The sequence below is a fragment of the Epinephelus fuscoguttatus genome, linkage group LG5 (genome assembly GCF_011397635.1).
Source record: "Epinephelus fuscoguttatus linkage group LG5, E.fuscoguttatus.final_Chr_v1".
In the NCBI taxonomy this organism is placed as follows: domain Eukaryota; kingdom Metazoa; phylum Chordata; class Actinopteri; order Perciformes; family Serranidae; genus Epinephelus; species Epinephelus fuscoguttatus.
In genome coordinates, this window is record NC_064756.1 from 19,282,084 (window position 1) to 19,305,210 (window position 23,127).

Sequence of the window (23,127 nt, forward strand, 5' to 3'; positions counted from 1 at the left end):
TTGGTGCCATTCCATCCAGTAGGTATAATAAGATATGTCATCACATACGTGGACACCTTGTTCAGCTAGTGACATTTGATTAAAAGTTAAGTGCAACACACACTACCACCGGCACGGCGCTGTGGCCGGCAAGTGCCGCCCTCAACACACATTGGCAGTGGCGCGCAGTGGCACCGTCGACACTAAAGTGTATTTCCCACCCCAGCCTGCTAGGTGGCTGTACCTACACTAGTTGCCAACGGTTGCCAACTGCTAGTAACAGAAGAAGAAGAGGAAAAACTTTGAGGCAACAACAACTTGCTACTGTCCAAAAACAACCACAAACAACAACAGAAACGGTAGGTGGCGCCAAATATCGTCTCTCCTAGCAACCGGAGTTGATACTACGGCAGCCGAGACGTACATAAAAGGCTTTTCTCACAGCGCTGGCCACGCTGGAAATAGAGCAGTGGGCTGAAGCAGAGTGGCGCGTTGGCCAGCACCGGTGTGGGTTTGTTCATAGAATATAATGGAGGCGGGCGTTTTGACGCGTGGCGTATGGCGGCGGTGTGTGTTGCACTTTAGGAATTCATTATCATAGCTCATTAAGTATCATCCTCTGAAGAGTAGGCATTCCGGTGCAAAATTTCATGGCAGTCACTACAGCCATGGTGCTAACATGACTAAAAAAAACTTCACAATCAATTCAGGAGGTTGCTGTTTATATTAGGCTCATATATTGATCCTTTGTGCATAACAGGGTTAGACAGCAGGAAATAGATTAATGACTTCTGATTTCACACAGGACACAAACAGCGGGCTCCTCGATGAAAGTCCTGTGTTTGTTTGACCCAGCCACAACCCAACCCGCCCCTCCTGTTCTATGTAAACTTTCTTGCTCTTTATGCTACCAATTGTTTGAGGTTCTTAAAAGAATTGGTGTATCCACCATGACAAAAGATTCAAATTGACTTTCCATTGACACTGTTTTTGTGGTGCTAGCATGTAATTTTAACATAATATGTGCCACCACATAATGTGTTGTTAGGAGTTTGTGGTCATGTCATGTAGTATTTTTGTGAGACCAGGCTGAAACAAGCACATAAAGAAAGATAGAACTTGTGCCTAGATGGTGAAACCAAATAACTTTGGTGATTCCTTGACTTTTACTTTAGCACCACCATGAGTTTGACATGTCATTTTGAATGAAATGTGTCACCCACCATTGGATTGGGCCATATTGACAAAGCTTCCTCATACAAAGAGTTGCTCTTAGTGACCGAAGTCCAAGGAAAGTCTTAGGAGTAGTGAGGAGGCCTTTAAAAGGCTCAAGAGTTTCTTAAGCAGAGAAAAAAATTGCAGCAAGACAAAGGAGTAAGAGAAATAATACTGAATGACAGTGAAATAATGAAGTGCTGCAGATAAGATGGTGCAGGGATAATGTTTGTGGTCCATCTCATTAGAAATGCCCTCACATATCCCACCCATTGCAATAATGTTATAATGCCAGAAATGAAAGTGATCACAACACTAAGATTGTCAACACTGCAGCAGTGATGACTTAGGTTATCTCAACGTTCCATCGGCATAGTGATCACACAAACAATTACAGCACATTCAAAGTCTCATATTGTGATGCAGGTCATTTATTTTCCACTGGATGTCCACATCTTGCAGGCTCACAAAAGAGCATGTCTGTGACAACCAGTCACATTTTTTAAAAGAATGTGTCACAACTAGCAATGGGTCAACCACACCTTCCCACTAAGGTAAAAGAGTCTCTCCCTTCCTTGCTCAGAGTTGCTCTGAGAATTTTCCTTAGTTATTCCTAAGCTAGAACTCCTTGATAAGAATGTTTAGGCTAAATTAAGAGCTCTCTGAGAGTATTCTCAGAATGTTTGTGAGTACGACCCCTGCTTGCCAACGCAAATTTGTCAGCTACGTCCTACTTTTCAAGCAATAGTTTGATGTTTTTCAAAATACTCATATTTGGGTTCTTACTGAGAGTCAGATGAGAAGATTGATACCACTCACTGTGTTTGTCATTGTGCCCCCTGATTTTTAATTTGTCCAATACCAAAATTAAAAACAAAATGAATAAAATTCCCAAAAACTTCAGTTGTACTTTGTGTTGAGTTCAAAATACAACATGAAAAAGTCCAACGGGATGCCAGGACTTTTCTCTGTAATGTAAAAACACACAAAAATGACTAGGGCCTTGAATAAATCATAATGAAAGGCCTTGCTGTTTTAATATTCAGTGTTTTACAGATTAAAAAAACAGCATGCTTTAACTTGCTGAACAGTATGTAGTGCTTGATATGAAAGACATCACAGCTATCAACTCCAGCTTTCCATCCCTCCCAGCGACTTTCACTCAAGTGATACTTTTCACAGAACTTGCTTCAAGTTATCAGAGCTATTCCCTGAAAAGAATAAGGAACCTATTTAAAATGAACAGCCTCAATTACTAATGATGGATTATGGTTTCTTATGTGCAAGGATAGCTGTCAGTGGGATATGGGATAGAGTTTCAAATAGACTGCTATGCTTTGGGCGGAGGAGTGCAGCTTTGAATCTAAGAATGACTCTGCGTTGATCAGATTTTGGATGGAAGAAGTAGCAGGAGGTCTCAGTTGTTTCTAGTCACTCAATAGAGTTCAATAGAGTTGAGTCCTAGGCCTCTTAATGTAAAAAAAAAAAAAAAAAGGACGTTAGGACGAGTCAGATATAAGCACTTTGTGGAGTGGAGGAAATGGAAATGAGCGAGTGAGCAAGACTGATGCTGTCAGAATAAAGTGGCCCGTGGATGAGGTTGTCATGAGGTTGACAGCACAGTGCGCCTTTCAAAATATAAATGTTTTGCCAAAGAACGGAGGTCTCTCAGAGCAGCACTGTATTTTGTGGCATTTGCTATGCCCTGAGTGAAGCAGAATGTGAACCACAGAACCATCCATGTGTATAGTGGTGTACCGTTTCCCTTTTTATCATCTGCTTTAAAATAAGGATATCTGCAGTGGAGTAAGAAAACCACAGCAGGGTGCATTAAAGAGCTAGAATTTAAAAAGGATATATGTTCAGTGATGCAGGAGAAGGTAATTATGTGAGTAACATGGGTACCATTAGTTAAAAAGAGAACATCTGAGTAAAGGTGTTCCTGCAGATTGTGACATTGTACTGTCATTATTCAGACAGTGGTCATATCACCTTCTTATAGAAAATGGTGCGCCACCTTTTTTGGTACTTCAGGACAGTGTCTTTTTAAGTGTTTAGGTGCAGAAGATAGAAATGTAAGGGTGCTTTCAGACCTAGAGTTGTCTTGCTTTGGTCTGAATCAGGGACTAATTTTGTTACAAAGTTGCATAATTGCCTAGAGCTGGTTCGTGTTCCCACGGCAGCATTTATAAGCGGACCAGATGAAATGCCTCGACTAGGAAAGCTGCTCTTGATTGGTCAGAATTTCCATGTGGGAAAAATTCAGGAAGTAAACAAAACGTTGAAGAAGAGTACACTTGCAAGACAAATGTGACACTTTCTAATGTCACAATGGAGGGACAACTACGCAGGTTGATCTTAGCGCTGGTCATCGTGGACTATATTGGAACTGCCCATTGTTCCGACATCCCATTGTTCCGACCATATTAAACCCATTCTTCCGAAGTCCGTTCCGAAATCATCATGATGCCCTGTGGTTAAGGTCTGGTTAGGTTTAGGCACAAAAACCACTTGGTTAGGGTCAGGAAAAGATCATGGTGTGGGTTAAAATGAAAAAGAAAGTGGCAAACACATAAGCCGTGAGGCTGCTCCGCCTCAAGCCTTTCCCAGCTGACCCAGACCCGGTCGCGGCGCACCATCAAGGTAGAAATACGCCCGCCAGGAGCTGTTCAGTGCCGCGGACCGTCGGATTAATGGGATGTCGGACCAATGGGCTGTCAGACCAATGACATGGACCCGACTATATTGCTGTCATTGTTCATTTTAGTCAAACCATAAAGTTTGAAAACGAGGCGCGGCTCCAACTAGAAAACAATGTTTTGATGCATTGGATGTGCTGAATGTGCATATTAAGGCAGTACAGGAGGAGGTGCACATTAATAATCCTCCAGGACTGTAACATGCTCATGTTTAACCCAAACAATGCGTAATTTAACTGCAGTTGGTTCGGATCAAGGTCGGAACATGTTCTCACCACAAATGAATCGCACCACGCATTACTCACACCTGCCCAAACCAACGGCGCTTAGGGGGCAAACAAACTCGAGTTTGATTGAACTGAACCAAACAGGACAGGTGTGAAAGTACCCTGATAGTGGACTGTCATGGTAATCTTGGAACATTTATAGAAGCTAAATTTAAAATAACCTTCAAGCTTGACACAAATATGCTACCCATACAATTCTTAGACTGTCAGAGATATTGGAAGAAGCATGTGCTTGCTTTTTGTTGTTAAATCTTCACCAAGGACCTCCCATAGAGGCTATGCTGTAAAAATCTATTTTTCATCATATTGATTCCTTCTTCCAGTTTAGCACAAGGCAACGTTTTTAAGGATCCAAGGCTGCATGTGCAGTGTTAAATATGGATACATTCATGCACACACACATGTACAGCACACACACATACAGAGCCAATTGTTTGCCCTTGATCTCTTTGTAATCTAAAGAGTTATATTGTTGTCTATTTTCTTTTGGTAACCCTTAATGAATACCTACTTGTGGGCCCATCATTTTATTACTCTCATTTAAACAACCATTATTGATTAATTTAGGAGTACAGCATTTTTGTACGGGGGATTGGACACGATGTCATGGACACCTGTCTAATCTAATGTAATGCTATCCGATACAACAACCCTGAAACAAAGACTTGAAGCTTATTATGTGATATTGCTGTTGACACTGTGCCAGAAAGATGTTGGCTCAGCTCTTTGGTAATTTCTGAGGTTGCAGCTTGTAAAGTTGTATTAGATTACATTACACTGGGAGACATCGTAAGGTGTGTCTTCTCATGTTTGGTCTACGGCAGACCAAGGCTTGCTGTCAAGTAGGAACGGTGGAAGAACAAGATGAAGATAATAAATGTACTCTTTGGTTCCCCTTTGAAGTGCTGAATCATCCAAAATCTGTCATTAAAAGGGGATAGAACATTCAAGCAAGAGCAGGACTGTCAAGGACCAGGACTAAGGGGGTAGGGAGGAAAGTTGCACAGCTCTTTCTCTGGAGAGTACTGGAGGCACTTCCATCACTGCAGCTGTCCTGACAAAGCTGGCAACATACTCTGGTGGGCCTGCAATCCTAGTGTCAGTGGTGCATTGACTTGTTGTCTCAGGGTTTAAGAAAGGTGGTTGAGGAGCAAAGATCTTTGCTGTTTTGCTTTAAAAAGAATATTTTCTTTTATTTTCTTTCCTTTTCTATATACTTTATAAAGAAATAAGACTGATCTATTCAATCTCAGATCAAATTTGTCAAGGTCAGTAATACTCACAGTTGTATTTGAAGTGTTCTCTCGTTTATCTCTGTTGTTTGCCACAAAAATGTGATTTCATAGAAATACCATGGTAATCCAATAAATCAGTGTGAGAACTCTGTTTTCATTAAACCAAGATGAAAAGATTTACCACATATTCATTGAGTCAAGAAGTGGCAATGATGCCAAGCCAAAATGTTTATCAGGAGCTCTGCTACCCAGTCGGAGAGACTCTTCAGTTCTGATCAACATGCTAATAAACCAATCAGGTTCTCATTTGGTGCTAATCAGCCAATCAAACTATTTGTTCCTGTCTCCTCTTTCATGCTGAGATCATGCCTGGCTGAAAGATGACTAATGGACAGAAGGGGTTTTGTGTGTATGTGTGTGTTTATCATGACAACTTCAATAGGGAGTTGATACTGAGATATAACAATTTGAGATGTGTGGAAAGGAGAGGAAGTGAAGATAAGAGTGGAAATATCGTAAAACTAACAAGGGGTACAGCAACCACACCATCACCATTTGCCTCTTGAGATAACAAACCATAAGTAATTATAATAGCAGAGTGTGGTTGTTTTGTGTCTTTGTATCAGCTTTGCATAATTGTGTAGTTGTTTTGCTTCTCTTGGCACCAGCGGGGCCAATCCCATTCCAGGGACTGGCCCGTGCCACCTCTGGCCCAACCCCTATACCTGTGTACATCTCTTTCACACGGGCCTTGTACAACTCATTTCCTTAACAGAGTTTATCATTATTAGCTTTCCCACCAGACCTCCCTGTGTTATTAATGTTCCATTAAAGTCACAGAGCCCTGGGAAACTGTTTTTGGATGTAGTGCCCGATACTTCCTCAGCAGCTACCAATCATCCTCTGTTGGAGGCTCAAAATGCTCCTGCTGAAACTGTCCCAAACGTCTTATTCTGTGTAAGCCCTGGCACTGATTTATATAATCTGTAATCTTGGTGTACCAATTCCACTTGGTGTCCCACAGTGATGATGCTGGACCCAGAAAAACAGACTATATAATTGTGGCTAGGGGTGTATCAAATAATTGATGTAGTTGACAAAAATTGTGTCAGTTAGTTGGTGGTGTCATTGGCTATGATGTGAGTCACTTCCTTATGATGGTAGTGACATTGCTTAGTGTGATGGCAACATTTTCACAACCAAAAAAACCTTTTAAGTGTGAGAGCATTTCAACAAAGATAGGGAACTGTAACATATCTAAAGCTGACCATGCCTGGCATTGGAGCACATCAGTAATGCTGGGGCATTTGAAGATGAGGCACACTGGCTCTCTAGATGATGAAGACTCATCTAGCCAGCTTAATGTTAAAAGCCATGATCTGGAGATATTAATCACCTGCTGCAACCCACATTGGTGTCAAATGGGCTATCACGAACTGTAATGGCCTTTGTTTCACCATACTTAGCTCAATCCTGGAATACTGGACAGCGTCATTCAACCAGGTGCCTTTTTTTTTTTTATGTACCTATCTGATGAAACTCTGATGAGGACTGTGGCAAGAAAGAAGGAGGAGGTGTGCACTTTATGGTGAATCAGGAGTGATGTGCAGTAATTGATATGTTGTCCAGTTCAAACATGCCCTGCACAATAAGGGGAAAAAAACACCATGGCTCACTGCTATATGCCGTTCAGAGGTGCCTGCAGAGAGGAATGGCTGCCTGTGTTCAGGAGGAGTGTCCATGCAGCCATCTTGATGAGGGCAAAAAAATATAAACAGACTAAGACACATGTCCCCCGTGATGTGAGAGGTCAGGAAATATTATTGTATGTTATTTAATGTGACAAACTGATTGATTGATAATGGAATAGCAACTCTTTGGTCCATGACAGGACTAGATTTAGATTACTGGCGCTTGGGCAGTGACTTGCAGTGTCAGTCACTGACAATAAAAGCCATCCTTTCGTCGGCATGATACATTAATTATAGTTAAACGGCGCTCGGCTGCATTGGGGGTAACACAGCAGGACAAAAACGAAAATAAGGCGGCGAAAGTCCTAGTGGGGTGGGCGGACAGGGTGGTGGATGGGTCCAACAAACACTGACCTTCACCGAGCAGTGTTTACGTCCTGTGAGATCATAAAGCCAAACCCTGATGCTTTTGTTGCCTAAACCCAACCACATGTTTTTGTTGCCTAAACCCAACCACGTGCATTTGTTGTTGAAGGAAAAAAACGCCAATTTGCGGTGTTGTACTAATGTAGTGCATTTATTTTGAAAGAAAAAATGGTACATTTCCTGTGAAAGACAATGGATGTAACAGGCAGAACTTGACACAGCATCCCAGAATGTCAACAACCAACGCACTCAGGGTACCTTGCACTTTGTATCTGGACGTGAAGAGTCCATGACCAAACATTGATTTGTGACGAGGTCGGAGTGAGAATGTGTTGGTTAAATCAGCAGGTAAGTTCATCAAAAGACTTACTTATGAATTGAGCAATCATGTAATTGTCTTTATTTTTACGAGTTAGTGCATGCATAAAAATATTTCAAGCTAAATTTAAAAGCTGATTGCTAAAGAAGACCCATTGAGTAACTTTGCAATTCATAATCTAAATAGTTGATTTCAATAACTGATAAATTATTTGACTATCAAAACAGTTGTTAGTTACAGCCCTGATGGTGGCACATTGTTGACAGTAATCTTGCCAATATCTGGTAAACAATCCCTCAGTGTCAATTTTTCAAGGTATTGGCTCAGTAGGTAAACATATCTGACCCCATAAAGAGAGAGATAACCCCTGCCTGATTGCATTTCGCCTCTAAATGACCTTCTTCCAACTTTTAAGTCCTTCCATAGAACTCCTGAATCTTTTTAAAGAAACATGGGCTGAAGCCAAGAGTCCTAAAAGTCGACCATAAATGCTGATGTTAAACCTGGTCCAAACTCTGTCCTGTAATGAAGCAAAACAGCCGTGAAGGCCAAGCAATCTAGACATCCAGCAAATTACAAAAGAGGGATATATTTTGCCCAGCAGGTCTCTTAGGCTGCCTGCTTTGGAAAGGATGTTGTAATTGGTCCACAATAAGGCTACAGATCTTGACTTCTTAAAAAAGGAAAGAGAAGTAAAGCTGAGCAATGTTTTGATTGAGATCGTTAATCAAATACACATTAGCGATGTCTATCAGACAGGTAATGAAATGTTTAGCAACATTACGTATAGAACTGCGAGTCAAGAAATTGAGGGTTTGTTGTAATGACTATGAAATAACCCCTCTGCACACATACACAATGAAAATCTCCCATTTTTGGCATCATTATTTCCATACATCTGCTAAAAGAGACCACATTTTTAATAATTATCACCTTGAACATCAAACGACTTGGCTGTGACTAGACATGCTGTATTTCACCCTTTGGGATAAAAACCTCTCTTGGCAGGATTGACAAGTTGAAACACTGGGATGTGTGGACCCATCATTAGTGTCCTTCACTTCACCAATGTCTTCACTTTATCTGTCCAGTCCAAAGAAAGCACAATTGTGTCGTCTATTCCAGAGGCAGACTTATCAGGATCACAACCTTCAACTTCCCCCGTCAGTCAACCCGCACTCATTTACTGAGCAAGTCCCAGCAGTCACTAAGTCAGACACTGCTATCATGCAGCCAAAATAGAAAGTGTGTGCGAGAGAAGGCAAGGCAGAAACTAGATGAAGGGGGGAAGACTGAAGGAAAGGGAAAGAGGGTGGTGAGAGTGTTATGCTTGCACACAGCTGAGCTGAATGCTTCTTGCCATCCATCTCCGTCTCACCATTTCCGGCCCACTGACAGAAGACATCCTGATGGCAAGGATGCATTTTTGTCTGTTATTCTGCTCCATTACATAAAAAACCCTTGATCTGTAGGGCTGACTGAGTGACTGGACAGAAAAGTAAAAGACTGGATGGAGCAAAATTCTAAAAACAAAACAGAACAAAGCAGAATGGAGCGTCACTGAAAAGAAACAAGTATGTAAGTGTTCCATAGCTGTGTTCACAGCCAACTACGTCATTGCAGTACCTGTGATGCCTGTTGCTATGGACCCCAAGCAATTGATAGAATTGGTTCCTCTCTCTTCACCATGTCATTACCTTGAATTAGAGCTACAATATAAAAATAGCCCTAAATATAAACAACATCAGCTAAAGTTAGCAGTGTCTTTGGCTAGTGGCTCCAGGAGTTGTTTAAAATGCACTTGGGTCCCTGTGGTTTGAATACGTATGCATTTCTGTTACTTCTTGTCAAGTGTATTGTATTGAAGTATTTCTAACTTACCCATAAGCTTTGCAGAAAATTAAAGTGTAAAAAATCAGAACACATTTTTTACATTACATTTAATTACCTGACAGTTTTATCCAAAGCAACTTACAGTAAGTGCACCAACCAAAAAAGTGCAAGAAATGTGCAAGTACATCAACTTCATCAAATATTTTATTCATTTATTTTTATTTATTAACATTTATTTAACCAGGAAGTCCCATTAAGATTGAAAATCTGGACAAAGTAGCAGCTAATCAAAACACATTTAAAATGCAACAAATACAACATTTAACACAAAAATCCATAATAAAACATAGTGGCCTCTCAAGAAAATCAAGCACATGTCACTGTCACCACATTCTTTATGATGCCCTTAAATTCATCAATGGATATAACCGTCTCCAATTTTAGATCTATTTGAAGATTGTTCCATGTCCAAAGTGCATAACAGGAGAATGCAGTTTTCCTAAGATCTGTTAAAACTCCAGGTACATTAAAAAGCAACCACCTGGAGGAGTGTAGGGCGTTGGCCCAAAGTTTGCACAGTATTGCCTTATAGATAAAACATATACTAGTGCTAATGACTTTAGTTGTTCCTTTTATTTCAGACATGTTAGGATGTTACATACCTTGACATGTTTCGGCGTAAACTTCCGCCTTCCTCAGAAGTGTCACTTGGTGGTGGCCAATATTAGGGAGGCGTGCTGAATCAGGGAGGCCATTGAAATAAGGAAGTGGGGTCCAGGGACGATGAACAGGGATGAGGGGGCATACATGCTCTCTCACACCTGGAGCAGCATCTTGGAGAGGCGGAGGATGGACAGCAGGTGGCATGAAACTGACAGGACGGTCACACCTCCCTAATACTGGCTGATTGACAGATCAGCTGATAAAGACCGTCACAACCACCACCAAGTGACACTTCTGAGGAAGGCGGAAGTTTCCGCCGAAACATGTCAAGGTATGTAACATCTTAATATGTCTGAGATAAAAGAACGACTAAAGTCATTATCAGAAACTAAAGACATAATGAACACCAATGAACTATATACCACTGCTGTTGCCTGTGAGTGGTCAATGACGTCCAACCCACCAAACCATAAAGAATGCAGTGATGAGAAAGTGACCTTGCGTTTGTAATAAAACATAGAGATGCATGGTATACTAAGTCAAGGCTACATAAAATGAAGGGCACTGCATGCATATACAATGTCACTGTAATCACAGACAGAAAATTAGTTTCCACCATTTTTTTCTTAGCACTGAAAGTAAAACAAGACTTAGTTCTAAACCTTAAGCCTCCTAACTAGAGTAGCAATATGTACATTAAATGAAAGCTTGTCATCTCTCCATATACCCAGGTACTTGTATGAGGACACTCTTTCAACGGATTGCCCGTCAGAGGTGAAGATGCTAAAATCATCAAGCAACTGTGAGCGAGCTTTTGAGAAGACCATAAACTTCATTTCCTGAGCATTTAAAATCAATCTTAAACTGAAATGCAGTCTAAAGCTCCTGCACTGCCTGCATGATGGAGAGAGCATGCGTGTAAATGACAATATGTAAAATATGTCATTGATATAAATGTAAAATATGCTGCTTTATTTTAGGGCTACATTTAGAGATAATAGGAGATAGAGAAAGAGGTTTATGGGCCAAGGTGCAGGACAGATGAGTTTTCAGTCTGTGACAGATCATGTCTAGAGTTTCTGCAGTCCTGATGCCTATGGGGAGTTCGTTTCACCATTACGGAGCCAGTGTGGCTGAGGGGGTAGCATGCCAATTGGCATTACCAGAGCACAGTGGATAGGCTGGGGAGTATGGTTTGCCCATGTCCTGGATGTAGGATTGGCCTTAGCCATTCACAGTATGATAGCCAAGTACCAGTGTATTTAATTGAATTTGAGCAGTCACCAGGAGCCATTGGAGGGTGTGGAGTGGGAGAATGTGGTGGCGTATGACTTCAAGTTAGATGTAGACCCTTTCTCTCTGGAAGAAAAAAAACCCCACACTGTAATAACACAGAAACCTTTTCTTAAGCCTTTAACCATATCACATGTTCTACATCAGCAGATGAAGTTTTGTCTTGAACCTCAAGTGTTATGCCAACATGGATGTGACATCCTTAGAGTCAAATGGAAATCTGAACATCTACTCAAATCCATGACAACTGATGATGAAGATCATGTTTATGACTGAAAGTTCCATAGCTACTAAATGGACCTAGGAGGTAGATTTATAGGCCATTGCTCTTTCCGAGGTCAAGCTTGAGCTCTGAACCTCAATCCTCTGTCTTGATTAGCAAAAATACCCTAAATTAGCTGGAGTTAGGTGTGAGTCCATGTTGTAATGGTGCTGTCTGGACAACACGTGACCCTGTGCCAGGTCAGATACAGATGATATTTGCTAGCAGTCACCTTTGCTCTCAGTCTGCAGAGCATGTACGCATCCTCAAACAGTGGCATGTCTGTCCAGGGCAAGGATAGTGAACGGCTTAGTGTCAGTGTTAAGCTTGACTGTACCAATACCATGATGCATTTGCATTCCCCATTTGCCCAGATGCACACTCTTAGGCTGCTGTACACACCAGAACCAGTTCAGAAAACAAATCCTAATAAAATGCTTGGGCGAAACTGATGTGCATGAGATGTGCAAGGACTATCCTTTACTGGGCTTACAACTCAAATCCCACCCAACCTGAATAACTCAGATTGATCCGTGCTGTCCTAATTACATTGGCTATGTGTGATGTTTATGACAAAACACCTACAGTACATGGTCCTACGTGGTGTCCATGGGGATTACAGATTCAGAACAGATACAGCTAATAGCCAGTGGCAACTGAATTTAAAGTGAGGTGTGTATGACTATCTGCCTCAACTGTTGTTTTGATTAGTGTCATGTTGGATAGCACCAGTTCCTGTGAGACTGCAGGTCTTGCATCAGTGATTCCAGATCCATTCTTTAAGCTGAGTATACACACCAAGACTTTAGGGCCCTGTTAGCTTCGTTGAGAGAGAGAAACAATTCAATGAAGACCATATTTGAGCAGGACAGGCATTTTTACCTGACGAGGTGTTTTTGCCAGTTCATATATCTTGATTTTTTTTAGCCAATAATTTAGAAAATTATTAAATTAAATATATATCTAATATATATCTATATATCTAAATTAAATATATATCTAAAAAAAAACTGAAAACACAGAGTAGAATATTCACTCATCTGAATAGCTGGGAGAAGAAGTGGCAAGTTCAAAGACCAGCAACGCCAAAGTCAGAAATATTTAAATTCTACACATAATAGAGTGTGCCAGTAAACCCGGAACTCTGTTAGCGCTTTTAGCACTTCTGGTTCTCTCATCTAAAAGTCAGTACGTTTTTTGAATGGGATTTTGGTAAAATGCCTCAATTAAGGTCTGTGGTTAACAAAAGCTTAAGCGAGTTTCAGGTTTTGTTCTACAACATAAAACACGTCAGTAAATACCCTACTTGTGAATTTTTAAGCTTTTACGTGTTGTTAAAAAGGCGGTTGCTAACAAGTTGCTCAATACGACTACAATCCCTGTCGGGGACATTAAACGTCATTACCCCTGAACAGGCGAGAGTGCTGGCAGTCCACCATTACAGCTTCTTATTTAGCTTAAACAGTCCGATTTCCCCATTATACAATGTTTTTAAAATAAAGCGGCTGAAATCAGTTGAAAGCTTAGTGGCAGTGACGTCAAGAGTCATGTGACCGTGGAATAGTCATGTAGTCCGTTAAAGCCAAACGTTAGCTTTTTACTTCTGGCGATCGCATTTAAGCTTCAAATGCGGTATGAAAGGTGTTCGTATGTGAAGATTATCTCACTGAACACAACCTGTAAGTATCATAAACTTGTGTTAGCCACAGAGCTTATTTTCTGACATAATCCAAAACGCAATGCAAAAATCACATTCACTTTCTCTTCCGGGAACCAGCGCGATGCTAAACTTCCGGGTTTTGACGTCAGCCCTGGCACACTCTATAAGGTGAAAGTTAATTGGAGTGAGTTTATCTATTGAATAAATGTGTTTATTGTGGTCGCTGCTGAATTGGAGTTGGTATCAATTATGCTGATAAATGTGCATACACAAAAATGATTAATGGGGTTTGCAGATAATCCTAAAAATAAATACGTTTTTCAGCATAAAACAGTATGTTTGTTACATTAAATTGTTTTAACTAGTCGACAACTTATTTTAAGTACTCCCTATGGCTGATTAGTTATGATTTAATATATTAAGATATTCTAGATATTAAGATAGTATAGAGTCTTAGAGTCTTAACTTCTACCCAGGGTCATAGAACATTTTTCACTTCGTCATGATTGCAATTTTCACAGTATGGATTTATGACCTTTTAGGTGAAAACTCAGCTGCAATATAAAACACTCAATGAGATCTTAACTAATTTGAGGTGAAGGCAAACAAGCCTTTGCACGGAAAGATAAAAAACAATGACTGGCTAGTGCTCAGTGTAAAAGTCCATGGTACAGGCAGGCAGTCCAAAAATGTGGTTAAAAATCCTTTATTTATACATGGATAATCGATGTGTTTCGACTACACAACCTTCATCAGAGTGTAAAATGCATTAGAAACAGGTGTGCAATGTAGGAGCTCATGTGAGGGTCATGTGACACAGGTCACATAATATATTGGCATAGCCCTATTAGACAAAAAAACACATTGACATAAACTGCAAAGGAAAATTCCATAAATGTAAAAACCTAAATATAGGTTGAAAAAAAAAAAAACCCTAAATATTCAGAGGCAGGAAAAACTTAATAGGGCTTATAAAGGATCACTCCCCAGTAGTGTATATATATATATATATATATATATAAACATGTTATCAATAATAACGTACACTTAAAAGAGAGCATATAATGCAAGGGTTCAACCTCACTAATACTAGTTCAAAAACATGACAACAATACTGAGAGGAAGGTATAATGTAAGAAAAACTTAAAAAAAAAAAACAAAACTTTAATGATACGTGTCCAAACTACATGACAAACGTGCAAAAATATAACGAGCCAGAAGTAGAGCTTAGATCGGGCCCAAAAAATCCAGACCGACCCCACCTGAGCCCGTGCATGTTCTGTCCGAGCCCGGCCTGTCCAGTCCCTTTAACTGTAATTACGAGCCCGGTTTAAACCTGACATATTCTTTAAGGATACAAATGTGGACATTGTAGGCTGACTCTAGTCTTTCTTTCCATAGCAAGCCTTCATCATGTGCCTCTTAAGTGTCAAGGTCCCCGTCTTTTTGCTGTCATTTACCAGCATAGTGGTAAGGTCATAAGTAGTTGGTTCCATAGCCTAGGTCTATTATGAGGAGCCCGACCCGTCCAAGCCTGAGGATAGTGGCGGTAAATTACAGTCGGGTTTAGGCTCAGGCAGAGAATCTAAGCTCAGAAGCTAAGATGTCCAGCAGTTTGATACTGTATCACATGACATCACTACATATTATAACAGCAGTGTTCCTCATGCAGTTCAGTGCTGGCCAGCACTTACACATATGTACACATTTTCATCTTCCTACTCTTATCTCACTATAATTGTCAGGGCAGTGTTTCCTGACTAGTCCAACAGGAAAACAGTCGTCACATCTGACTGATTATAGCTCTACCTCCTCTTAGAGACTTGAACAATTGCTTTTTTTAATTTATCTACAAGGACTGCAGATAGGGCAGAGGTCAGTCTGCCACTTTTATTTGGAAACTGTTATTATTTCTTTTTATTTGCTGAACACCATATTCTATTATTCAGATTAAAGACCGCAAAAGATATTTCTGTGTCCTGTGCTGGTTTAATTTCGCCAGGCTACAACTGTTTTGTAAATTGTGTGTGTGGTTGGATAATTATAAAGTAATAAATCATTTCAATTAAAAAAATTCTGTTGTGTTTTCAGTTACTGTATTATATCACAAATATCCTTTAATTTTATTGAATTGTAAATGTATATGAATGATCAGTGGAATATCCCGAAATGAAATCCCTGAGAAATTACCTTCGCTTCTATATATAAAAAACAAATTTACAGTAACAAAACAATTTTACAGTAGACTCTCATTGTCTATTCTGAACACTATGATACTTAAGATACACACAGAGCCTCATGAAAAACTACTGTGTGTGTACACATCAAGTATGTACATTCAAGCACTAAAATCTAATTGATCACTATGTAAAATATGCAGTGTTGCTGTAGTGTTGTGACTACATATTTACTATACAAACAAGTAGTAAAATCTCTACATAATCACTATTTAAATGCCTGTGTAATGAAGCAGTAGTGTTTTAACAGCTCTTTCACTACTCTGCTTGGTTACTACTGGAAACACTACTGTTTTACTACAAAGCTCTACTGGTGTGTCATGAGTAGTGTATAAACTACAGATTTGCTACACAATTACTACAGGTGACTACACAGCCACTACTACACGAATAGGTTTTGTGTAGTAATTTAATAGCAGTTTTTCATGAGGGGGGAAAATCACAACAATGCATTTGAAGATGTACTAAAAAGGAGGGAAATCAGTCTCCTTGTTGGGGCTTGTAAAACTGGTGGCCCCAAGAGTGTTAATCCAAAAGGTCTCCCGTTGAAGGAGATGTTTGCTGATTATGGCTGATTACTTAAGATTTAAGATATTAAACATTGTCTGAGATAGCTTCTACTCAAGGTCACAGAAGAATGTTCTTGTCTCTGTGATTGTAGTTTTCACAGAATGGATTTATGACCTTTTAGGTGAAAACTTTTAATTCAATGTGACTGTCTGTGAAACTCAGCTGCAACATAAAACACGCAATGAGATCTCTTTAATTAATTTCAGATGAAGGCAAACAAGCTTTTATGTAGATTATAGGTGTAAGAGAATCATCAGAGCAGGTTGGCCGGCATGGCTTAAATGATTGATTATCTTATTTTCCAATTTGTTTGATTTGACTTTGCATCACTTTGACATAATACTCAGATGCAGTCTTCTGTCTTCTTCATCTTGCATGACTACCCAACTGCACAGCTTTTCAGGTACAGTGGTTTTCTTCCTTCCACCCTTTTACATTTTAGATACACCATTTGAGCTTCATTATTGTTCATATTAATTCATCACACAACACACACACACACACACACACACACACAGAACAACTGCCAACATTTGCTCCTCTACAGTGAATATACATTTATATCTTTACACTGAAATAATCTTAAATCACAACTTTTGAATGATCATTATTATGAGAGCAAGTTTGCAGCCTCTGAATCACTCAGCAGGTTAACTTCATTTGAATTAGACGAGTGGGTGTTGTCAACCAGTCAAGGTTGTGTCTGTTCTGTCTGTCAGGCCTCATTGGTCTATTTTTGTAACTCAAGGCACAGCACAAAGCACAGTCTGTAGCGCAGGTCAAGGGAGCTGAGACTTTCTTGAACTATTTTTCTGATAACGTTCAAATTTGGAATGCAAATGAATTGGAAATTATCTTTGAAATCATGGTGGTGGGCAAAAAAAAGAGGAAAATATGTGGCCTCTCACTCAATCAAAGCTCAGCAGCTTCTAAAACACTCATTTAATCTTTGTAAAACTTGTCAGCTATGTGCTGGGAGCAGGCTGTAATAATTCATTTAAAAATCATGCAATTTTTCCTCTGTTTAACTATTCTCATCATTTTCAAACTCAACAGTCTTGTTGCTTACTTACAGCAACTAAGAACAAAAGAACAGCATGGAGAATTGAATGCCAGTTAAGAAATTTGCACCTCGACCTTTATGTCTATGACCACAGGATATATTTTTTGTAGTTAATATTATTTATTACCAAATTACCAAACCCTCTTCTTGCTATTACTATTTTTTTAAATTATAAAATAGTTCCTTTTTGAAAACTCATCTCAGATGTTTAATCCAGTTCTTGGTAAAAATGAATAGCAAGGCTACAAATACTGTATTGGTCCTTGCTCTCTCATGTATTTTACCTTGCTCTTTCATGCTCCTCATTTGTTTACCTGGTTGTTTATCTGTTTTTTCCTTTCCTTTTTTTGTTTTGTTGCCTCTGGGTTTAAAAAAGTCCTTTTCATTCTGGATGCAGTGGTACCTCTACTACTCTTTTCCTGTGTTAAAATTGTGTTGTAGCATAATTTCCACCATTGTCGCTAGCTTCTATCTTTCTATCTTTTCCCTGACTTGTTTTGCATGTCTTTAAAATTAAAAAATTTAAATTAAAAAAAAAAAAACCCTGATTGGCCCACTTACACCTGAAGTGAAAAGTATTATCATTTTCATCATCACATCTATAATCACATTATATTTTTGAAGCAAACATTAAAGCCTCAAGTGGCATTTATCAGCGTCCAGGCAGATTTCGAGCGTTTGAATACTTGTTTCTTTTTTTCACCAACTAGAAGTAAAACATTTGATTTGGCTTATGACCTTCAGTGAAAATGTAGTTTGCTTGACTACATTTGTATTGATTTTTTTTGTTCAAAATGTTGAATGTATCACATTTCTATTAATTTATACACAAATAGTGCGACTATTTGAAAAGTTTCACAAGTTATCCTGGAAAAAAAAATCTTAAAATGCCAGTAGGCGGAACTGGCTGATTTGTGAAAGGTGTATCCTGGCTGATCCAATTGCATTCTGGTCCTAATGCTTTGTATGAGGCTGTTTACACCTGCTATTATCGTGCATATTGGGTGATTGGAACACTAGCGGACAGCTCTATGTCTGTATGTTCACACCTGGCATTGGAATACGTCTCATGCATTGACCACTTGCGATCAGATCTCACTTCCCTGCTCTATATGCGTGTAAACCCAAGAATCATGACTGTTTGCAAAGACCAAATATATTGTTGTTGTTTTAACTGAGCACAGTGTATTGATTGGCAGCCCCTCCTTGCCCATGCTCTCTCTGTTAATAATGAAATAAGCACCGTTAGGGGACTCCTGCTGCAGGAGTGTGAGCTCCACGCCGGGGACAGCTGGTAAGAACCACACAAACAGCAACAGGGCTAACTGTTAGCATCACACAGCTAACGTAACTTAAGGGTTATTAATGGGTTTAACGACACATTCATGCCATTTCATTGTCAGTGTGGGTTTTTTGGGATCGTGCAACAGCTGCTGCTGCCACTGTCATGCTAACCGGGCAGACGTTGAAATGACCTTTAGCTGGGAGGAGAGTGGCTCCGGAGACGATCCTGTAGCTCTGCATCTGTGTAACTGCACTAACAGAAAGTTCACTTGTCAGATGGGGTGTCACATAATTAAGGATGTCAGCTGAGTAGGCGGTCCGTCAGTGTGGCCCAGGACATATGATGGGACACACTGCTGAAAGAATGTGGTCATATGCCACCCAGACCACCTCTAATGTGGTCTGAGCAATCAGGTCTTAAGACGCGCTGAGGATGCATTGGGTACAACCACACCTGTACTTAGGGCTGTCCACTTGTCATCCAATCACCCAGGTTGCATGTTGACATTGACATTTACATTAGCTTTTCCTCACATAACATATCCAGATACAGATTACATTTTAAGATGCTAGGTGTGAATGGCGCCGAAGAGACTAGTGTGCTCTGTACTTCTTCTCTCCAGCGCCTGCATGTGTAGAGATGTGTGTTCCAGCTTTTTCAAACTCTATGGTCAGTCAGTAGTTGTGTGTGTCTAAAAGTTGATAGGTGATTCTTTATTTAACACCTCAAGGCAAGGACACAAGACAAGAAAAGCAAAGGAAAATTTGAAAAGGTTTTGTGCAGACCATCTATTATCCACTGTATGCGCATCTCTGCGAGTGGGTGTCTCTTAGATGTGCTTGTGTGTGTGTGAAATGATATTGTCCAACCCACAGAGTCCATTAAAGGGATTATGAAGATGTGTGTAGCCCCGTTGACAGCCGTTCAGTGCTGGAGTTCAGAATATTATAGTCGCCATTATCAGATCGCCAAGCCAACGGGACACGTCACACACAAGCCCACACAAACAGCATATAGTAAACAGCACTTGATTCCATGTCTCTCGACACACCACTGCCCATTAGGAGGAATATGGGCAACTGCTAATGGACTGTCACTCATTATAAAAGTACTAAGCCAAATGTCGACAAAATGTTACACATACAGAATCTGCCAAACACTAAGAAAACATCACACATTAGAAAGTATAGGCCAAATACAAATGTCATATTACTCATGAAGAGTGGTGCCAAGAACTAACAAAACACCACACAGAGTGAACAGGGCTGATATGAGCAGTGCATAAGAGATTGGAAAGGAAAGAACAAACAGTAAGGAGGATACGCATACAAACTCGAGTCACACGCTAATGCAACATCACAGAATTGAATAGAGCTAATGGGAGTATGGGATAACATATTAGACACAATAGGCCCAAAAGCACATGATGAATAAGCCTCAGAGGGAGGATTCAAATGGAAAAAGTTGGACTAATGCTAATAATACATCACACGTGAAAAACACATGAAAAGTCTAATACATAACCACCAAACTCACTTTGGAAATTACATATTTAACAGTAATAATGTCCATGACACAAGAAGGACACTTATTATACTGTATTAGGAGAGCCTAATGTGGACACATGCATAACAAGGCCTCAGGGGAACAAACAAGTCAGAACACATTATAAAGCTCACATATAATGTACTTTTCAGCAGGCAATGGTCAAAGCAAGGAGCTGAACTTACTTCATGTTCCTCATCATCATGCATTATAACAGGACATTGAACATAAACATCTGAATACCCTAATGCTAAGTGGATGTCACACATTATGCTAAGCTACGGCTGGAATAAAACGCATGATTGTATCAAAGACAATTTGGCCGCCTTGGCAGCTACAGCTGCAGCGTGTTGGCTCATTTCTCAGAGAACAGAACATTGGATGGCGAAAGAAGCTGCGTCAAAACATCAGACACTAATGCCATGATATCAGAATAACTAGAAAGCATGCATGTCAAGTGTGTTTGGGGAACAAGACAGAGCAGAGCCTCCTAATGAGAATGTGCCACGGCTAAAAACTTTGCTAATGTGATCCCATATACAACACTGAACATCATTAAGACAAAGTGGATGAAAAGTGACATGAAAGAGGTAAATGGCTCGTATGAAAGGAGCCCTATACGAGATGGAGTTACATAAAACCTAAATGGATGTACTCAGAACTCAGCCACACTGAAGAGACTTCTCTTTGTCCCTATTCTGCTGCTGTGGCCTTCAGCTGAGGTGAGAGAAACAGAAGACGGAAAGGAGGAGAAGAAAGGAGAGTAGAGGAGGAAGAGGAGGGTCGTGTGAATTGATTGTGGAGGCGCATGCAGAGTAGACAAAGGGAGAGAAAAATGTAAAAAAAAAAAAAAAGAGGAGCACGTGGAAAGACAAGAAGAAACGAGAGGAAAATGTGGAGTGGGCTGGGGTGCCGTAATTGGTTTCCAAGTTATTGTTTGTCTGCTTAACATTTTAATCCATGATGTAATTATTTGATTACACCTACTAGAAATGTTATCAGACCATTGTTAGTTGCTATAGGCCTCCACACAATTGCAAATTGAGTTAGAATGGACTTGACTTTCAGCTCTAATCAGTTTGTGTAAGAGCAGATCAGGGGAAAACAGTCGAGGGGGAAAATAAAGAAGACAAACAAAATCAGGGATGGGGCGTCTGCATGGAAATTCATATAATTTCATGCTGCATGCCTCTGTTCCATTTCCAGCACTAACCCCCCTCTTTTCCCTAGAAGACAAGCTGTTTATAATTTGTTCTTAACATGATTCATATTCCAGCTAAATGAATTTATCTTGAACATATTGTCAAACAAGTTGCACCCAGAAGGATTTCAACCCTGGCAGCAGAACTGAAGGCATGTTCTGTTCTGAACAAATACAGCGATGTAGCCAGAGATAGAATCTGTTAAAAATATTCCTTGACATATTAGCATATTTTAATAACTTGAATTAAAGCATTAATTCCCATGAAAAATATAATTTGCACTCGCTGATAATTCCACTGATCTACAAATTAAAACAACGTATAATTCTATGAAATATTAATATGCTGCAGCGCATTTGTTCTTGTAATGTTTTTTTTTTTCCAAAGCGTCATCAGGTTGGATTTTATTTTGCATTTAACACGTGTATGCTCATTCATTACACCTGAGACTTGTCCCTCATGTCACTCATATCAATATATGAAGGTCTGTGTAAAATACAATTTATATGTCATCCTAACGTTCATACATCCTTATTTTAAATACTCACATTAGAAGATGGTAGAACTGTTTGGTCATGTTTGCCCCTGAAAGCAATTGGCAGATTTTCTGAGTTGTTAGTGGTGATTTCAATGTTCATGTCATGTTTCACACGATCATCAATACAGCAGTGTATCACTTTAATAACCCAATCGGCAGAGAAAATATTAGCATGGAACATTACTGCAAACACATTATTTTATTGTGGATGACCGAAACATGGTAGTCTAATAAATTTAACCTTTTTCTGCAAGTGCAAACAGTGTGCGGGTCTTCTCCTTTTTGATTTATTGTTTGCCCCACCTACGCACCTGTTTAAGACTGTTTTGGTGTGCACAGGACTTTTTTGACTTTTGATAGTGGATATGTTGAAATTTTACATTTCTCAAAAACACTATGGTGAAAAGATGGTTAGGTTTAAGCACAAAAATCATTTGGTTGTGAGAAAATGATCATATTTTGGCTTTAAACACCACTGTTTGGTGGCATAAAAGCCCCTGGAAAAGCAGGGACAGGTTGTTGAAAAATCCCAAGGTTCAGTGGCTCAAACACTGTTGGGAAACACATGATGTGTCTGGGGAAAAAAAACATCCAGGTTTGGTAGCTCAAAATGCTGGGAAGCGCAGCTAGGAAGTACTGCTGAGAAACGCTACAGTGTATCGGCAAAAACCACCCAGGTTAGGAGGCTCAAAACCACCCTGAAACACTGTAATGTTCTGCTACAAACCCCCAGGTTTGGTAGCTCAAATGCTCCCTGGGAAGCACTGCCGGGAAGCACCACTTGGAAACACTGCTGAGAAGTGCCACTGGGAAACACAGCTGGACAGCGCTGCTATATATCGGCAAAAACACCCAAGTTAAGAGGCTCAACACCATCCTGCAACACCTCAGTGTGCTGCTAAAAATATCCAGTTTTGCTGCAAAAAACACTGGTGGACAAGCTGCAAAGGGTCAAGGGAATCATTTTTTTTCCTTCATCAACAAACAAACAAACAAACCTGTGGTTGGGCTTAGAAAACAATAACAGGATGGCTTTACAATTATGCAGGAACCAAACACCAACTTCCCGGGTAAAGTCAGTGGTTGTTGGACCCATCCACTACCCCTCCTGCCTGTCCTACTTGG